Source organism: Canis lupus, chromosome 4 (genome assembly GCF_011100685.1).
Source record: "Canis lupus familiaris isolate Mischka breed German Shepherd chromosome 4, alternate assembly UU_Cfam_GSD_1.0, whole genome shotgun sequence".
In the NCBI taxonomy this organism is placed as follows: Eukaryota; Metazoa; Chordata; class Mammalia; order Carnivora; family Canidae; genus Canis; species Canis lupus.
Genome location: NC_049225.1, coordinates 65,264,632 through 65,282,625, shown reverse-complemented (window position 1 = coordinate 65,282,625; position 17,994 = coordinate 65,264,632).

Sequence of the window (17,994 nt, the reverse complement as noted above, 5' to 3'; positions counted from 1 at the left end):
CAGAATGGAGATTCCTCAAAAAATTAAAAATAGAACTACCACAAAATCCAGTCATTTCTCTTCTGGGTATTTGTCTGAACAAAACAAAAACACTAACTCAAAAAGACATATGCATCCCCATGTTTACTGCGGCATTATTTACAATAGCCAAAATATGGAAGCAACCCAATTGTCCATGGATGGATAAAGACGATATGGTATATGTATAGGTACAATAAAATATTACTAAACTAGAAAAAAAGAATGAAATCTTGCCATTTGTGACAACATGGATGGACCTAGAGGTAATATGCTAAGTGAAAGAAGTCAGTCAGAGAAAGACAAATAACATATGATTTCACTTAAATGTGGAATCTATAAAACAAAACAAATGAGCAAACAAAACCAAAACAGACTTATAGATACAAAGAATGAACTGGTGGTTGTCACAAAGCAGTCACTCTGGAGAATAGTATGGAGGTTCCTCAAAATGTTAAAAATAGAACTACCCTATGATCCATCAATTGCACTACCAGGTATTCACCCAAAGGATAGAAAAATACAGATTCAAAGGGATACATGCACCCTGATGTTTAGCAGCATTATCAACAATAGCCAACCTATGGAGAGAGCCCAAATGTCCATCGACAAATGAATGGATAAAGAAGACGTGATATATCACAAAGAATATTACTGCAAAAGAATATTACTCAGCCATCAAAAAGGATGATATCTTGCCATTTGCAATGACAAAGGTGGAGCTAGGGTGTATTATGCTAAGTGAAATAAGTCAGTCAAAGACAAATACCCTATGATCTTACTCATATGTGGAATATAAGAAATAGTAAAAGGGACTATAAGGGAAAGGAAGGAAACTGAGTGGGGAAAAATTAGAGAGGAAGACAAGCCATGAGAGATTTGTAACTCTGAGAACAAAGGGTTGCAGAAGGGGAGATGGGCGGGGGGTTGGGGTAACTGGGTGATGGGCACTGAGGAGGGCACTTGACAGGATGAGCACTGGGTGTATACTATATGTTGGCAAATTTAATTTATTATTTTTTTTAAAGACTCTTAATGATAGAGAACAAACTGAGGGTAGGTGGAAGGAGGCAGGTGGGAAATGGCCTAGTTGGGTGATGATGGGTATGAAGGAGGGCACTTGTTATGATAAGCACTGACTGTGGTATGTATGTAGAATCACTGAATTCTACTCCAGAAACCAATATTGCACTGTATGTTAACTACTTAAAATTTAAGTTAAAAAATAATAAGTTAAAAAATAAAAATTAATTAAGGTAAAACATAGATAATGAAGATGTAATGTACAGTATAGGGAATATAGTTCATAATATTGTAATAACTTTGTATAGTGACCATGGCAACTCCACCTATTGAGATGATCATTTAACTATATATATAAATATCAAAACAATATATCATACACCTAAAACTAATATAATATAGTATGTCAATTGTAATTCAACAAGAAAGAGTGAAAAGAAGTGAGGAAGAGAGGAAGAAACAACAGAAAAAGAAAGAAAGAAGAAAGAAAGAAAGAAAGAAAGAAAGAAAGAAAGAAAGAAAGAAAGAAAGAAAAAGAAAATCCAAGAAAGAAAGAGAAAATGTCCAATAATTCAAGGAAAAATATGTTTCATAATCAACTTAATAGAGCAGATATTCAGACAAACTTGAAAAATAATTATTTTAAGATATTCTTAAACATTCTCCAAGGAGTAAGATTATATAATTTCTGCTTGACTTAAAAAAAGGTTGTATACCATTTTTTGGCAATATCATGGATTTAGATATTATAATATTCTACACATATTTTCCAGACATTCAAATCTTTCACCATGAAATTTCCTTTAAAAATAACTTTGTCTAACTATAAAATTAGAAATGCTGATGCAGGTATTATTATATTGCAACTGGTATTAGACATTAAACTGTCCAAAGTTAAACAAATAAGTTCCTATTCCATCCTAGGTTTTTTAGGATAGGAATGAATAGAAATTTGACTACATAAAGTACTTCATTTTTTTTTTCATAAAGTACTTCAAAACTCACATCTATCTTGAGTCCTTCTGATTATATACTTCATCTTCATGCTAACCGTATATACTTGTATATCCTGTTGTAGTTTGTGTGGGGGGTTTGTTTGGGTTTGTTTTGTTTTGTTTTAGAGAGAGAGAGAGAGGGCCAAGAGAGAATCTCAAGCAGGCTCATCAGAGAGCCCAACACAGGGCTCAATCTCACAACTCTGAGATGATGACTTGAGCCAAAATGAAGAGTCAGAGGCTTACCTGACCAAGCCACACAGGTGTCTCTCCTATTGCATCTTAAACTCAGCAAGCCTGAAAGAATATTTCTTTATCTCTGCAAAAATAGTTTCATTTTCTCAATCAAAATCCATTTTATTTTCTCAGTCATCAAAACAATCATTTATTTTTCATTCCTTATTCAATTTCAAACCTCATGTCTAACCAGTTACCAAGTTCTGAATTTTTTCTAGTGAGATAAGAAAGATTGGTGGTTTTTCCTTTCTTAAGCCTCAGATCAGAGAGAGGATAGGAAATTCTAAATGTAACAACCACAGTTCAATCATTTGCTTATCATTGGAAGAAGGAAACTCTGAATTTTAAAATAGCCCTTGCCTGGAGTCCAGTGATCAAAAAACCTATTCTTGTCTCAGCTACTTACTAGCCTTCTGACATCAACTAAGACACTTCCGCTCTCTGCTTCAGTTACCTGGTGTTTGAAATGGTGGAGAAGTGGGTGGTACTTTAAAATACCTTTCCCTTCTAAAATTCTGTGTGGTTCTCAATTTGTCCCTTTCTTTCCATTTCCACTGCAGCCAATCCAAATATAGGCATTTATTACTTTGTAAATGTGTGCATTACTTCTGCAGCTCTTTGCCTAAAATCCACCTTTGACCTTATTGACAGATTAAGGTTCCTAAAACACAATTATCTTTATTTCCTTACCTGAAATGGCTAGCAGTACTAACTAGATAAAGTCATATGCCAGATCTTTCCAAATCACCTGCCACTGAAATTTCTTGCTACACAAACTTCCCACATAAGCAACCTTTCTGCCCCCAAGTCAACCTGAACACTCATTAATATAAAAACATGCACTAGACTTTCTCATTTTTACTGTTTTGTCCATTTTATGTATACCAGCCTTCTCTACCTGGAATTTTATCCTCTTTTCTTGCTACTCACTATAATTTTGCCCTGCTCATGTTTCACATTCTCTAAAAAAATCTACCCTGATTACCCCAAACCAAAACAATTTGTCTTGTATCTGAACTCTCAGGTCAAATGAGAAGGTTAAGTGGCAGAGGGGAAGTCTCAGGTCCTCAGGGATAGAGGAGCTTCCCAAGGTGGGTAAAGTAGTGGGGGCATCACCGTTGGAATTCTCACCCTGCTATCCTGCTGAAGCATTTAAACAACAACAATAACAATGAAGAACAGGTACTCTAGCATAGACTCTTGGTGCCTAGCCAATAACTCATCTGTACTGTGTATGCCAACAGCTGCTTACTGGAAGCACCTGGAATTCTCTAGCTGAGGACTGCTTTGGCTTTCATGTAGTGTAGACCACAAATTCCAGGCAACTTGCACCTCCAGGAGAAACCCTCAACAAATGGAAAGATAAGAGTTTGTGGATATGTGTCTTAGTTTCCTGGTTCCTCAAGTAGGATTTTACACAGCTTTCCAGAGGTCTCCATTGGGACTGAACTCCACTCAGCACCATTGGTAACCTACACAAGAATGTTCTCATACTGTCTTCAGTTTCTTGCCACATGCTTCTCCACTTCCCTATCCATGGTCTAGGAGTTCAACTCCCATGTAAACTACTTGCATCCAAATACTTGCTGTGAGCTCTGCTACTGAGGTAGATTTGCAGGTTTTCAATGTATTTGTCTTTTTTCTTTTGCTTTGGTTTGATTTACATAATTCAATCTTTTGAGAAAATTACAATTTCATTTATGCTTTCAAATTTGTTAGTATAGGGATCCCTGGGTGGCTCAGCGGTTTAGCACCTGCCTTCGGTCCAGGGTGTGATCCTGGAGTCCCGGGATCGAGTCCCACGTCGGGCTCCCTGCATGGAGCCTGCTTCTCCCTCTGCCTGTGTCTCTGCCTCTCTCTCTCTCTCTCTCTCTCTCTCTGCCTCTCATGAATAAATAAATAAGTATTTTTAAAAAAAAACAAATTTGTTAGTATATATTTATTTATTATGTTCTCTTGGAAGTTAAAAAAAATTCTAATGTAGATTCAGTCTATGTCTTTTTCGTTCCTAATACTGCTTGTGCTTTTATTCTCTAGTTTCATTTACCATGTTTATAAGATGATCTGTTTTGTCTTTTCAGTGAATTATTTCTTAGTTCTAATGATCATCATTCTGATTTTTGGTTATTTTTGCTTCTATTACTTTTGTCATTGTTTAGTTTATTAATTTTTACTTTTACCTGTGATATCTCTCTCCACATTCTCTTGGCTTACTATAGTTATAACTCTTGGAGACAATTGCTAAATTTATTTGTCTCCCTTTTAATTAAGGGACATAAAATTATACATCTCCATCCAAAAATGATTTTGGATGACCAGTCAGGACATAAAATACCTTTTCTGTTTGTTTTAGATATTTTAAAAACTTCATTGTTATTTATTTAGCAATGTGTATTATTTAGCAATGTGATATTTTATTTTGTGTTTTATTTGATATATTTGGTTGCTGATTTTATTCAATGTGTTTGGTTGCTGATTTCATTATTGTGTTTTATTTGATGTGTTTGGTTGCTGATTCTAAATTTCATTTACTATTTTGACAAAGAGTTGTAAGCTATTTAATGTTAACTTTTTGAATTTCTTAAAACTCTTATCTAAAGTAATAACTCATTTTATAAAGTTCCAAAATATATGCTTAAAAATATGCGTTCTCTTTTGGGTATATAGTACCTACAGGCTAAAAATTATTAATCACGTTTGGATATTTCAAAGCTTACTTTTTGTCTGCTTAATCTATCAATTTCTTAATTAGTTGGTTAAAATATCCTACCAGAATTGCAGATTTAGGATTTTTCCTCCTTAATTCTCTCAGTCTTGCTTTATATCCTACAAAGTTCTGTTTCAGTGCACACAAATTTTAATTGTCATATTTTGGTGGATTGTTCATTTTATCATTATAAAATATTTCCCTTTGTCACTTTTAATACATTCCATCTTCTGGCTTCAAAGAGGTTTCCAAATTCTGGTTCCCCACTATATGTAGGACTTAGAAAATTGGCATCTTTTTCTATGCAGATGCTGAGGCCTTAGCCATCGTGGAGTTTCTAGTCATTCTCTACATGGGCCTTATGGCTTCAAATCTGGCTCATTGCTGTGTGAGCCTCCTCTGTTTCTGGCAGCGAGACATCTAGACACTTCACATTTTATTCTGATATTGGAGATTATCTATATCTATACCATTATCTATCTTCCTGTTATATATTCGTACATATACATGTCTACGTAGCAGGAAAGAGATGCATATGTGTACATAATATATTCAGAAAGAGAAAGACAGTAGAGGTATTTTAACATGTGCTTTTTTTCTACCATCCTAACTTGAAGTATATCTATCCTTTCTTAAATAGAAAATGTGATTAATTGGCATTACCAATTACTTGAATTACAAATGCATTTCTTTCATTTGGAATTAACCTCCCTGAGCAATTTGGTGAATACTCTCTTCTGTGAAAGTTGTCCAAAGACTTCTGTAAAAGCTGCTAATGACTACGAGTCCTTGCACTGGAAATGCGTAGCTCCCCTCCAGCAATACTTCTGAGGTATTTCTGTAGAGTGCCTTGTGAAGTGCTTACTGCTTTTAGAAATGACACCTGGGCTGGTGCCCAAGCTTACATTAAGGGGATGGATTAATGTGCCCTTAAAAAAGCATCTTTTATAGCCTAGCAGGAAGAAAAATTACTTTACTCTCATAATTTGTTTAATGTATTGCTGTTATCATCACTAATTACAGGATCCCAATAAAGCATTTATTTATTAAGTCTCTTTAGTTTCCTCTATTAGTAAAATTTATTTTCCTCTCTTAGTAAAATGTCTTTCTTCTTATTAAAATTTTATATCATTTGGTTGGATAAAGGATATGGATAATGATTAAATAACTAATGGCAGAGAGACTGGTTAAGACTTTGTTTTCCTTTATCATTCTATTTAGACTTAAAAATTCAAGCTCTTTTTTTTCTTTCTAAAATCAAGAGAGGCTTAAGGAGTTTTAAATTTCATTTAGCCAGGCACATCCACTTATATCTTTAACAATTTTGAATGTGTTTTGACAGATTTTCTTTCTTACTTTGCTATGTACATTATAAGTTATGGTTTCATTTCACAACTGTTAAATATTGTAGTCTTTTCAGGAAGAGAAAAAAAAGTTACCATAATCTAGCTACCTTTATACTATCATACGTGAATCATTTAGAAAATTTTAGGAACCTTTCCAACTGCATTTCTCATAAAACACTCCCATGTCTGAATACAGTGCAATGCCAAGACATATCTGTGTAGCTTAGGAGATTGCGATCACTAAGTAAAACGAAAGTAATTAATTAAAGCACATTTTGCAGTACGATTGTGACCATGCAACTTGCACAAAGCCTACTAAAGCACATTTTGTTCAAATGCATTTTCTTGCATAACTTTCCAGTGCCTTATATAATGCAGTCTGAATCGAAGATAAAATAGATCTTTTAGACTTTTCACCAATCAGCACTAAAAAAAGTTACATTCTATTAATCGATTGTCAATGACTGCAAATTATAAAGAAGATATGTTTCATTTTCTTGTCAAGATTAGAATGGTTCTCCCAAATATGGCTGAAATTGGGATTTTTGCAGAGGGAAAGTAGTTTTTTTTTTGAAAGTTACATTAGAGAGTTATCGAAGTACCATACCTTCTTTTTAAATTGTATTTTCAAATAAGATTTATGCACATTTAAGAAGGGGTGTGGTAATTTAAGGTACAAAACAAACCTGGGATATAGATCAGAAAAATCTTCCCTTTAGCAGAAGTCCTTTCTGAGAGCTGACATTGAAGTCTATCTAATCTTTTCTTCGGCAGAACAGTGATTAATTGGCATTAGCACTTGATTACCTGATGAAATGGGAGTGCTGGGTGCCTCTTAGTTGGTTAAGTAGCCTACTCTGGATTTTGGTTCAGGTCATGATCTCAGGGTGGTGAGATCAAGCCCCACATCAGGCTTTGTACACTCAGAAGGGAGTAGGAGCTTTCTTGGGATTCTCTGTCTCTCCTACTACCCTTTCCCCTGTTTCTGTGCACTCTCTCTAAAATAAATAACTGAATCTTAAAAAAAGAATTACTTGGGGATCTCTGGGTGGCTCAGTGGTTTAGCGCCTGCCTTCGGCCCAGGATGTGATGCTGGAGACTGGGGACCGAGTCCCGCATTGGCTCCTTGCATGGAGCCTGCTTCTCCCTCTGCCTGTGTCTCTGCCTCTCCCTCTGTGTGTGTGTGTGTGTCTCTCATGAATAAATAAATAAAATCTTTAAAAATAAAAAAATGAATATAAATTACTTGATGAAATGGTTATTAGTTCATATGTTTTCTAATTTTTGTTATTATGATTTTTTGCCTCTACTTGATTATCTTCATTTATTCTTTTGAGAAAATTGTTACTTCATGTATATCTTCAAATTTACTGGCATGTATTTACTCATTATGTTGTCTTACAATTTTTAAAATTCCTAATATAGCTTTAGTTTATGTCTGTTTTCATTTGCAGTGAAAATGGTTATTATCATTTGCAGTATGCAATAAAAATAATTACTTTGGCCATATCTTGGAACATATTAGTCTCTTCCAATTGTATCATTGATTCTCTTTGATCTTAAAATGTTAATAGTTGCCACTATTTTTTTTACTATGAAATGTATTTATTGAAATTACTTTCCTGTTTATTAAATGCCTTAAGAGCTTCAAATGAAAAGATATGACACTAAAGCAGTTTCACTTTTGGTTCATCAAAAGTGTGTATTTCCTCCCATATTAATACAAATTCTGAATTTATCAGGAATCATTTTTCTTTATACCAGTGTATTCCTAATTGCTTGAAAATGTCATGGTGCTATTTTCTTTTTTTATTTTTATTTTTTATTTTTTGGTGCTATTTTCTTTACTGGAGTTCCAAACTTCCAAATGGTTTTCTTTTGACAACTGTTGAGAGCAATGACTCATGAAGCACTGTCTGTAGCAGAACATAGTTGTCCAGTGGGTAACAAGACTCAAAGTGAGACAATGGGTCAGAGCTGAAGAGGAGAAAATGAGCATGTAGATATCTTTAAACACAGAGCTCCACTGAAGACTTCTGAAAGTCTAGCTTTATCTACTCTTTGTGGCTCAATGGGAAAATCGCACAAGGAAAGTGCCTAGAGAATAACGGAAGAAATAGAGGAGAAGAAGGAGGGGAAAATTAGAAAGGTAACTGGAAATTCCATATAAATTTTTAAGATTATAATGCGTAATTTTTTCAGTTGCTCAAGCTCTGTCTCAGAATGAGGCAGTCAAAACTTTGACAAAATGGTAGCTTTGTAATTCACAAATAAAGGGAAAGACATCATACCTCATCTATTCTAAATTGTTTTCAAGTAAGAACAGGCAGTACAGAGACTGTGACAAATACGGAAGCCATTGTGCACACAATAAGACTTGGCCATTGGGCTTTTACTTTGCTTTATTTTTTGTTTATAAAGAAGCTTTTGGCTGGCATTCTCTGAGTATATACCTGAATGTAAATGAGGATGCCTTTGAATTGAAACAGAGAATAGTCCTGACACTGTGACAGGCTACTCGTGTTATGCTTTTATAACTACTCTCCAGTAAACATTTGAAACACTTTGCAATCTCAACATATTATAAATAGGTCAATGCAAGATACTTTAAAATAGTTTCACATTTCTAATGATTTGGACTTGGGCTTTAGCACAAATTACTTGGACATTGATATAATCTATGTATGTTTTCCAATAGTGTCTTGATTGTTTAAAAATACAAATCTTATTTTACCTCCCAACTTAAATTCTCTAATGGTTTCCCAAGGTCAAATTTCTTTTTTTTTTTTAAGATTTTATATATTTCTTCATGAGAGACAGAGACAGCGAGAGAGAGAGAGAGAGAGAGAGAGAGAGAGAGGCAGAGACATAGGCAGAGGGAGAAGCAGGCTCCATGCAGGGAGCCCAATGTGGGACTTGATACTGGGACTCCAGGATCACTGCCTGAGCCAAAGGCAGATGCTCAACTACTGGGCCACCCAGGCATCCTTCCAAGGTCAAATTGCTTAACAAAATCTTACTGGAGCCTAAAAGAAAGGTTCAAGCATGTGGTTCTCCCTTGTTTCTCTATGCCAGTGACAGTGAGCATCTTCTAGTTCTTCCAAAGTTCCACAGTCCCCAGATTCTCATTTTTGTGTTGCCTCTTTTTTGCTGAAATGTGCCCATCACCCTTTTAACTAAACCCTGCTTCATATGTGAATAAAAAACTTTACTCCTTGTCCTCCCAGATTAGATCACTTCCTTCTGTCACCTGCACATTTAGGTCTCAATATTTCCTCTCATACCACTTGTCACAGTTTGACATTGAGTGAGGATAAATGTATAACCACTGTTACAGATGGCACTATAAGATCCACAAGTAAAAATGGACTTAACAATTTTACTTACCATTTTATCCTCACAACCTATCTCTGTACTTAGGACTTAGTAGGTACACATGAAATACTTTTGACTGAATGAATGTATACACCACATGGTAGTTATAATTGTTTTTATGTAGATGAAGAAGCACAAATAAAATTTTCATTGTTTTGTAATTTATATAGGTGAATTCAGATAGTCCAAGCGTGCTATTATTTTCACAGTAGACATAAGATTAATTTTCCTAAAAATACAATAGCCTCTCTTTATCCACAGTTTAATTACCTGCAGTCAACCATGGCCCTGAAGCAAATGATCCTCCTTCTGAAGAGTCCTCAGGTCAATAGCAGCCTAATGCTATGTCACCTTTCCTATGTCATTCCCCTCACGTCATCTCATCACATAAGCATTTTAGCATCTCACATCATCACAAGAAGGGTGAGTACAAGGGCACCTGGATGGCTTAGTCTTTTGAGCATCCAACTCTTGGTTTCCGATCAGTCCCTAGCTCAGGGTTGTGGGATGGAGCCCCTCATTGGGCTCTGGGCTCAGCGGGGAATCAAATAGAGATCCTCTCTCTCTCTGCCCCTCCCCCAGGCCCTGCTTGTATGTTTTGTCTCTCTCAAATAAGTAAAGTAATAAATCTTTTATTAAAAAAAGGTTGCACACAGTATAATAAGATATGTTGAGAGAACACATTCACATACTTTGTTCTTGTAACCTTTATCATTGTCCAACTTAATTATTAGTTATTGCTATTCTCTTACTGTCCCTAATTTATAACTTCATCATAGGTATATATATATATATATATATATATATATATATGGGGGAAAAAAGTAGTACATTCTGTACAATTGTAGTTTCAGACATCCACTGAAGGTCTTGGAATGTATCCTGCGTGTAAGAAGAGGACCACTGTGGTGGCACCAAGTGCCCTTTCTGTTCTCTTTTCACTCTACCATATTTAGAATGTTTAAGTTATATTAGAAAATAGATATGAGAGCAGCCCAAGTGGCTCAGCGGTTTAGCACCTTCAGCCCAGGGCGTGATCCTGGAGACCCAGAATCCAGTCCCATGTCGTGCTCGCAGCATGGAGCCTGCTTATCCCTCTGCCTGTGTCTCTGTCTCTGTCTCTCTCTCTCTCTCTGTGTCATTCGTGAATAAATAAAATCTTAAAAAAAAGAAAATACATATGAGAAAATGTGATTGTATGTGAGTTTGAGTTTCCTCTATGAGTAAACCCTAAAAAGGGGGATTCAAATGTAAATAGTTTAGATGGGAGGTGATCTCAGGAAACACTGGTAGCAGAGTGAGGAAGTGAAATAGGGAATGCAGACAAATTTAATAGCATAATGACATAATAACAACACAATAACAGGGTGTTTATTAGGCATGTTACTATTGTAAGCTTTGGGATCCAGTGTAAAACATGTACCTTATTCAAACTGAGGGGCAAGGGCTCTGGGGTATTTAAACTCTGTCTTCTATCAGTTGTGGCTGCTCAGAGGAATGTAGATTTCCAAGGACTTTCAGACTGCCATTGTGCACCAGCAGAACAGTCTCACATTACTGGAGAAAACCTTCCAACAAAGAAATGTTCGTGCTGCCTGTGGAAGTCTACTGGTATGCATGGCAAAGCTAAGAACCTAGGGGATATGGCAGGGCACAGAGTTTGCTTATGATAGGCTTCATAAATATTTCTCACTATATTTTTTCACTATATTTTTTTCTAATTTTAGTATTATGTCTTCTAGTTCTGTGACAAATGCTATTGATAGCTCTTGTCTTTTGATAAGGATTGCATTAAATCTGTAGATTGCTCTAGGCCATATGGACTTTTTAACAATATTGGTTTTTCCAATCTATAAGCATGGAATCTTTCCATTTATTTGCATCATCTTCCATTTCTTTCATCAACGTTTTATAGTTTTTGGAGGCTATCACCTTTTTAGCTAAGTTTGTTCCTAGGTTTTTTTTTTTTTTTTTTGATGCAATCGTAAATGTGATGGTTTTCTTAATTTCCCTGTCTGCAGATCTGCGACTTCATTACTAGTATATAGAAAAATGGCAGGTTTCTGTATGTTAATTTTTTTGTATGTTAATTTTGTATCCTGCAGCTTTACTGAATTCATTCATCAGTTCTAGTAGTTTTTTTGAGTCTTCAGGTTTTCTGTATGTGGTGTTCACATATTCTGCAAATATTCGTGGTTTTACTTTTTCTTTACTGATTCGAATGATTTCATTGCTTTTTCTTCTCTGATTGCTATAACTAGGACTTCCAGTGCTATGTTGAATAAAAGTGCTAAGAGTGGATGTCTTTGTTGTTACCAATCTTACAGGGAAAGCTTGTGGCTTTTCACCGTTGAGTATGGTGTTAGCTGTGGGTTTTTTTTTTTATATATGGCCTTTATTATGTTGAAGTTACCTCTAAACCTACTTTGTTGAGAATTCTTATCATGAATGACTATTACACTTTGTCAAAATCTTTTCTGCATTTATTGAGATGATCATACGGTTTTTATTCTTTCGCTTCTTAATGTGATGTATCACATTGATTGATTTGCAAATATTGAGCCAAACTTGCATCCCTGGCATATGTCCCATTCAATCTTGGTGAATGATTTTTTAAATGTATTTTTGAATTTGGTTTGCTCATATTTTGTTGAGGATTTTTGCATCTGTGTTCATCAGAGGTATCGGCCTATAGTTTACTTTATTTGTAGTGTCTTTGTCTGATTTTGATATAAAGGTAATGCTATTCTGTAAAATAAAGTTATGTTTTCTCTCCTCTTCTATTTTTTTGAAATAGTTTGGGAAGGATAGGCATTAACTCTTCTTCAAATGTTTGGTGGAATTTACCTAAGAATCCATATAGTCCTGGATTTTTGTTCATTGGGAGTCTTTTGCTTACTAATTCAATTTCATTGCTGGTAATTGGTCTGGTCACATTTTTTATTTCTTCCTGATTCAATTTTTGGAGGTTATATGTTTCTAGGAATCTATCCATTTATCCATTGTCCAACTTGTTGGAATATAATTTTCCATAATATTCTCTTGTAATCCTTTGTATTTCTGTGGTGTTGGTTGTTATTTCTTGTCCTTCATTTTTTATTTTATTTATTTGAGTCTTCTCTATTTTATTCTTGATGAGTTTGGTTAAAGATTTGTCAACTTTATAATTTTTTAAAGAACCAGCTCCTGTATTTATTTCTTTCAGTTTCTGTTTCATTTATTTCTGTTGTAATCTTTATTATTCGCTTCCTTGTACTAGCTTTGGGCTTTGTTCTTCTCATTCTAGCTCCTTTAGGTATAAGGTTAGATTGCTTATTTGAAATTTTTCCTATTCTGTAGTTAGGCCTCCTATAAACTTCCTTTTTAGAACAGCTTTTGCTGCATCCCAAAGATTTTGGACCATTGTGTTTTTATTTTCATTTTTCTCCATGATTTTTTTTATTTCCTTTTCACTTTTTGGTTGATCCATTCATTGATGAGTAGCATGTTCTTTATCTTCCATGTATTTGTGGTCTCTCCAGATTTCTTACACTACACTACATTTTATTATCTCAAATACTGAGGTGACTGTTTTAATTATGATATGCCCAAATAAAGTCTTGGTGGTACATTTTTAAATGAAATAATAAAAAATCATAAAGGAATGGGCAGGTGTAGATTATAGCAACTGATAGCATTGCTAAAACAAAAGTTGGTATCCCTTAAAAATACTTGGGGAAAGAAACTAGTACAGTTTTTAAAGGGATACTCTAAAACATGGTTCTAGAAATTCTTCCAGATATATGTGAATACAAGTAGAAAAATAATTTGGCAAACAGTGGACCTCTTCTTTTCTTTTTTTATCTCACATGTTGGAATTGACCAAACTTGCTCTCCAACTGGTGGAAGCAAAATAGAAAAACTAACAAGCATTTGGATCTTAAGGAGATTAAAAAAACTGAAATGGAAGAAAAATCAGTATAAAGATATTGGTCATTTTGTGACATTTTCACATAAGTAATAGATACATTACAGAGCCTGGAATTATTGGAGTTACTCCTAGACACTTTACATGATACCATTGACTTTTCATCCAAAAAAATAGAGTACCATAAGAGATTGATACAATGCATGCTGAATGAATATTAAACTCTCTTCATATAAGTAAAAGAAAATATTGGATTTATGCTCTGATTTTTAATAAAATAAAATGTTTCATACATATTTTTTACTCTCATATATTTTGAGATAATACTGTTATTTATCTGATAAGGGATTTGGACACAATGCCACAAAGTAAAAAGAACTCGTTGATTGTTAAAAAATTTGTAAGATATCAAATTGACAGTGGTATTTCTTTGATGAAAATAATTACTGTAAACAACACTTTCTGTTTTTCATAATGCTCTCACATTCACTAATTCAACCAGTCCTCAAACTTCCATTTTAAAGGTAGGAAACTCACTCTAACACTAAATACATCTAGTAATGATCTCATCTCCCTCCTTTGGAAAAAAAAGAAAAAAAGCCATTAGATTGAGCTTACTTCAATTAATTTATCCCAAATAAATCCAACAATCTTGTCTCCTTCTACTTTATCTTCTCTCCTTTCAAAATAGAGTAAAGGAACTGAACCTTCACTGTGCCCTGAATCAACTCTTCTTTTGCCTTTTTGGGGAACTGACACTACCACTGATCCTTCCTCCTTGCCTCAACCACATCAGCTTTAAATATCTTCATGTTTTTACTACATTTAAAATTAATCAAAACAAACAAACAAACACAAACAAAACAGATAAACCTCCCTCTTAAATCCCTCTCCATCTAGCCCTTCATAGCCAAACTCCTTGACTAATCCATATTTACTGTCTTCATTTTCTTCCCACATCTTCACTCCTTAATCTCCATCCTCTGCCCCATTGAATTATCAATCCAGAAGTTTTTCAACCTCATTTTATTTAATCCACTTGTAACATTTACACCTATTGACCACTTCTGCCTTCCCTTGGCTTCATTGGTACTATTTATTCCCAGATTTCTTCTTACATTCTGTCCCCAACTACTCAAATTCTTTGTCAGGTTTATCCTCTCTCACCCACACATTAAAATTTTCAGGGCTGGGATGTTTCATCTTCTTTAAGTGCTTTCTCTCAGTAATTTCATTCCTGCCAAAGACTTCAATTTCTATCTCCGTGAATTGACACCCAAATTTACATCTTTAACATGGATCTCTTTTTGCGATAGATCAATACTTTTTTTCTTCTGGATATCTTCACTTACCTACCTCAAAGTCATCCTTTTACACAAACTGAACAAACAAAAAACTAAAGTAAAACTAAAGTTAAGCTAAAGAGATTGTCCTCTTTCAGTACTCATTACCTTAATTATTGGCATCACTATTTACCCAATTACACAAGCCAGAAACCTGAGAGTTATCTTTCATCCATGTCTCCCTCTCCTTTAGCCCTCATATCCAAAACATCCTCAAATCCTATTAACTATACATCTTAAATATATTTCAGATCCATCCCCTTCTTCCCATTTCCAATGCCATCATCCTAGTCAAAGCTATTCGCTGTTTTCCAACCTGACAACTGTAACTGCTTCCTAACTGGTCACTTCCCACTTTCCCTTTCCTCTCTGTTCTGCACACAAAATGTGTCTTGATGACATATGATCATGCCCCTCTCCTGCTTAATACACTTTAATGTTTCCCCATTTGCAAGAAAATCCAAACCTTCGATCCAGGCTATAAGGCCCTTCAAGTTCTTCTCCCTGCCTGGTTCTCCAGCTTTATCTGATTTCTCTTTCTCCCTCACTCAGAGCTCCAACTACTCTAGCCTTTTAGGTTTTTTAATCTCTTGCACTAGCATTTATCTCATCTTAGAACACTTCTCGCCTACATCTTCGTACTTATTCTTCAGATTAGAACAAATGACTAATTCCTAGAAAACCCTTACCTGACCATCCAGTTTTACTTCACATTCTTGAAATAATATTCAGCTTTCTTTTATGGCTCTTAGCAAGATTTTTAATTAGGTGACCATTTTAAAAATTTATTTTATTAATGTTTGTCTTCCCCCATTAGACTATAATAAAAACAAGAAAACATGACTTTGTTCACCATGGTCCCTGAAATGTAGTCAAATTCCAATAGCTACTCTTTGTTAAATATATGGATAATCATATCTGGGTCTTGATTTAGTGTGAAACTCAGCCCACTCTACCATGTACAGCAATTTTGCAGAAAAACCCACTATGTTTAAAAATTGTATTTATATTTTTTATTTATTTAAGTAAACTCTACACCCAACATGGGGCTTTAACTCCCAACCCCAGTCACACACTCTTCTGACTGAGCCAGACAGTCACGCCTGAAAACTTTTTTTTAAATCATCAGCTCTTTATAAAGGTCTATCATACAAAAAAAAAAAAAATCCTATGTTCTTTGCTACATACATCACATTATGGACCATTTTCTTTCACTTTCACGGTAAACATACCCACAGAAAATACCTATTTTATCAAAGCAGAGTAAAAGATTATCTGGGAAAGTTTTAACTCAGGATAGATGTTTAAGTAATTCAGACAACAGTGATTCTTCAGTTGCAAAGACACAAATTATGTGAAACATTAGGAGGACTTCCAATGTGTCTAAGCTTTATAGACAATAAATACATTGGAAGAAATGGAAAAACTGGCTACCATATGTGTTAAACTGTAAACCATTCAGATATAGCAATGGCTACATATAGGACAGAACCTTAGATTTAAGAAAGCTCTAGTTTGTGGGAAGAAATATTATCTTTCTCTCTTTCTTCAAAAAATTGGCCATATTAGATGTACCCCAACATCTTGTGTTTCATTGAATGACTACCTTTGCTGAATAAAGGCTGCCACAGTGACACAATCCAGCTGCACCCGCCCCCACTATGTGTAAAAGAACAGTCCTGAGCCCCACTTTATTTCATTACTAACTACTCTGGAGACTTCCCTCAATGGGTCAAATCCTGATTATACTTTACCCTGTGCCCTTGAATTCCAAAATGTAGATCAAACATATATATTACCTGTCTCACCTCCCACATACCATTGCTCTGAAAACACACCACAGACTACTTGTACAACATGAGTTACAGGTGTCAGGATCAATTATTTTCTGAGGGTAACTAAGAACACTAAATAGGTAAATTGCTGCTGCATTTTTCTATGCCAAAATGTATCCAAATATTACTGTTATCTTTCCTATTGCTTTATTCCATACCAAAAAGACTTGAAATGCAGGGGGGTTTTAAATTTACATTTTTGGACAAAGAAGAGCAGGTTTTATGACACTAAAGCAATGATTTCTAGGAACCATAGCCTGATATGGATTTTCTAAATTCTCCTTAAAAATGCTTTGGATTTTTGAAATTTTCTACCTAGAAATAGTCCCTAATTGAAACATGAATTTATTTAAGTTGCAAGATGCTGGCTCATTCTCACTAAAGTTTTATTATAATATTAGATATTTATAGAACTTGAGCAGTAGTAATAAGACATTTCTTCACAAGATTTGCTGGTGCTAAACTTGAAAAAAAACTGATCTGATGCATGATCTGGAGAATTTGCTAAACTTTAACAATATTATTATTACACAAAAAAATAAGGCACAGAGATGTTAACCTTATGTTGTTTGCTTTTCTTAGTAATTACTATAATGAACTTGGAAAATATTTAACAAACATTAATACAAAGCTAGAAATGAAAAATTTTAGCACACGAAATTTTGACACAGGCTTTCATAATTCTTATTGAGAAAGAATGATAATAAACTTTAACAAATGTAATCATTTAAGCTAGATATGCTTGATCTATTCCACTGCCTTACTCTTGCTAACAATATTATTTCTTATTATTATGTTTATTTTGTTTGCACATTATCAGTATAGTCAGATAAAAATGATAACTGTGATTCTTTCTCAAGATTGTAGAGCTTAGATTTACAAGTCCCATTAATCTCAATGTAAGCAATCCATAACATTCCAGTTTTTTAGTCTATTTCCTAGTTAAATGTTTATGTATATATTTAAACTTTTGCTATGCTGCTAGACAGTCTTAATAATTAGAAATTTAACTTCCCTGACTAATGTTATTCTGAATAATAGTATTAGAAATATTATTAAGTATTCTAATAAAATTAGAAATTTAACTGCCCAGAATAATGTTATTCAGCACGGAGATAACCTTAATTTGACTATGCCATTGCTTAACTGCTAGTTATATAGTTTGTTTCAATATCTTTGTTTGTTTTTACTGTATTAGGGAACACTAA